Raw genomic sequence first — 3,202 nt, 5'->3', positions numbered from 1 at the left:
GGAGAAAGCCTGTCTTTCTCCCGAGGAGCAGCTAGTGGTTTTGAACTTTGCCGTTAGCAGCCTGATTTGAATCAACTATGCCACAAGGATCCCCATAGCTCCCTGTAAAACCAATACTGACTGCCACTCTCACGTCTCGCCGTTTATCTTAAAAGTGGAAATCTTCCTCGGATTTCTTTTGGTTAGCAAAAACAAGTCCTGATGTAATAAGTCTTCTGTTAGGAGAAATATGAGGCTCTTGACTCTCATAAACACTGACTGAAACCCGCAAGGGCAGTGCTGCTCTGTCCTACAAGGTCACTGTGAGCCGAATGGACGGGATGGCAGTGCGCTAAGGTCTTTCCTAAGTGCAAAGTGGTGTGATGGGACTTCGGAAAAGCAGCCCAGCTCCTAACCGCTCTGCCACTTGTGGTGAGGAATAAGGAAAGGGGCCATTGGAGAGGGTGTACTTGTTCGGAGACCATTCTGCTTTTGCTGATAGGGAATCAGGCAGAGGGAAGATTGCACTGGATGGGAGATGTCTGGCAAATTACATTCCCCCTCAGCCTCCTCTCCTTAGCTCTGAAACAGATTATTAGAGCTCCAATGGAATTGCAGGAGAGGAAGCATCTGAAGGGCTTAGCACAGGCTGATGCACATAACCTGTTCTCCAAGGAATGATTGCTACCATCATTGTCTAAAACAGAGGCTCTCCATCCTGGCTGCACATAGAACCACCTGGGGAATTTGTATTTTGTTTCCAAGATGAATTTCCTGGGCTCCACCCCAGATCCACACAATCATAATCCCTGGCAAAATCTATAAAAGTTCTCCTAAGTGATTCTAAGGCCCTAGTCCGGATCCTTAGTTTTCAGCTGTGGTGCTTGCGAGCAATGTGGGTTGTTGGGCCCTGGACCTACAGAGTCTGCATTTTCTAGCAAGCTGCCTCGGATCCTAAACCTCCCAGTGGATGCCGAGGCTCTTGGTATGCAGACAGAGAGAGAGGCTCTGGCTTAGGTGCCACAAGCTCAAGGTTCCTCTCTTTTTTGTTTCCTTTCGCTTTCTCCAGACACCCCGACAAGAAGAAAGTAACCAGGTGAGTGTGGAGCAGGCCGTGTTGAGAGGGAGATACATATCCTCCAACTGCGCTCCAGAGGGTTGAAGCAGTTTGCCAGGCCTTTCTGCCAAGGCCCCCCTGGGGAGATCCCATTGCCAGGCTACGTAATAGGACGCTTGGTCGTTTGCGCCACCTAGCGGCTCCGGTGTGCTATGAACCGCTCCTGGACATTCCTTTGAGACCTTACGCGACGCAAACATCCTCCGCAGCTCTTTTTTCACCTGAACCTAATTAAGGACAGCCCTAGAAGACAGCCTTCGTTTTGCCCATTATAGAGCCCCACACTGAGGCCCTGAAGGCCCAGCAGAGCTCTGGATCTTTCGTCGGCAACCAAGTCAGTGCTGGGACGCAGGTTGGCCGATGCACCGCCAAAGCTGAATTAAATCCGTTTTCCCAGACCAGGGCATACATGAGCAGCAATCAGAATCTTAATAGGTTTTCTTTGTTTTACGGTGGTTTATTCCGACGCAAACGGCAACCCGTCCTCAACCTATGGCGGGCAGGGATTTAGAAACTGTCGCTTGGCAACCATCCGCTAGCGTTCCCAACTTTCAGCCAATCCGGAACCCGCGGGCATGAGGCCTTCCTCTGGGCGCCACTAGTTCACGTACTCGCGGAAGGCGGCGCGCTTTCCTTCCGCGCTTCCGGGCGACGCCGGAAGTGCCTCTGGAGCGCATGCGCAGTGCCCTCGCGGTGCCCGGGGCCGTTTCTAACACTGACGTGAGGCGATTCCGGGCTCTCGAGACTCTGGCCCCTGACTCCGCTTCACAGCGGGGTCGCAGACTCCCCAGCCTTCCAGCCTCCGGCTTCCCGCCGCAGAGCGCCTGCCAGGTAGGCCCCGTGCCGCCTCCCTTGTTAGCTGCCGCCCTGGGTCCCCAGGCTCCGGGAAGGTCACCTGTCTGCCTCGCTCTGCCCGGAACGCCCTTCCGGTCGCCCCCCGGCTACTCGGGACGCCCCTCCTGGCGACCGGTGCAGACCCGCCGCGCGCTCTCCGGCCCCTGAAACGCCCCGTGTTGGCTCCCTGCCTTCCCCCGAGACGCCTCCAGCCGGTCACTTACCACCCTGCCGGCGCACGGCGACCCTCAGGGACAGGACAGGGGAGGACCGCCCCTGTGGGGTCCCGAGACGGGTTCCACGGGAGCGGAAAGCCTGGTCTCTGCCCCGCGGCGCGGGTGGTGGTCTCAGACTGCTGGCCGTGCAGCCGCCCGAGCTGACGTCCCTCGGCCCCCGGAGGGATTGGCCGTGCACGAGTCAGCTCCCGAGAGGGTCAAGGTGTAGCAAACGGGGGTCTCTGAGGAGGCAACTGCGAACAATTAGGCCGTCTGAAAGCTTCGTTAGAGTATAATTTACAGACCATAGAAAATGTGTGTGTTGGACAGTTTTAATTCAGCTGTGTCGCCCTCCCCACTGGGCACTCTTAGAATGCTTCCTTCACCCGGGAAGGTTCTAAGGTGGCAACTTCGGGACTGAGCCCCTGAGGTTGGCATGGAGGCAGTTGGGGGAGGGATGGAGTGGGCTGGGAAGTTGCCCCTCCCGACTGGGGAGGAATGTGCTGTGTGGCCTGAGGGGAAGGTCACCGGAGAGAAGTCGGCAAAAGGGGGTATGCGGGAGGAAGTCCTTTGGGGACACACCTTTTGAACTTGTGGGATGTTCTCCATGCCCTCACGTGCATACCGGCCATCTCGAATCCCAAGCTCTTTCCCCTAAGTTCATCCTTAAGAGTAGCAAGGCTCTCCCCTAACTTGGTGATTGGGTGGGGGTGGAGGGGTTGGAGAGGTCCATATTAAGACCTTCTTGTGTGACCTCGCTGAGTTCTGCACATGCATATTCAGGGAGCCGAAGTGCCTATGGAATTCTTGGCTGTCTCCATTCCGTGCTGCACTGAGTGTGTAGAGATGTCACCCTTGGTATTATTAACAACTGCCGGGCTTCTTTGGGGGGAGGGGTGACTAACAGTAAACTTTAATGCAGCCGTTCTCAACCTGTGGGTAGCACCCCTTGGGGGTCGAACGACCCTTTCACAGGGGTCGCCCAATTCATAACAGTAGCAAAATGACAGTGATGAAGTAGCAACGAAAATAATTTTATGGTTGGGGGTCACCACCA

At 55.6% G+C, this 3,202-nt stretch overlaps 1 protein-coding gene across 1 annotated transcript in view; it reads left to right on the top strand.

The window, feature by feature from the left end:
- The first annotated feature begins 1,796 nt into the window (after positions 1-1,796).
- RAE1 (ribonucleic acid export 1) overlaps positions 1,797-3,202 on the top strand; it is a 16,016-nt gene continuing 14,610 nt past the window's right edge. Inside the window, exon 1 of the mRNA XM_004717140.3 lies at positions 1,797-1,927. The gene's annotated coding sequence lies outside the window, so the exon portion shown is untranslated. The remainder of the gene's footprint in view (positions 1,928-3,202) is intronic.

The sequence above is a fragment of the Echinops telfairi genome, unplaced genomic scaffold (assembly GCF_000313985.2).
Source record: "Echinops telfairi isolate 266 unplaced genomic scaffold, ASM31398v2 ScPeMD7_7413;HRSCAF=8451, whole genome shotgun sequence".
NCBI classification, from domain to species: Eukaryota; Metazoa; Chordata; class Mammalia; order Afrosoricida; family Tenrecidae; genus Echinops; species Echinops telfairi.
Note: the sequence above shows the minus strand (reverse complement) of the source record. Positions and strands in the feature narration are given on the sequence as shown.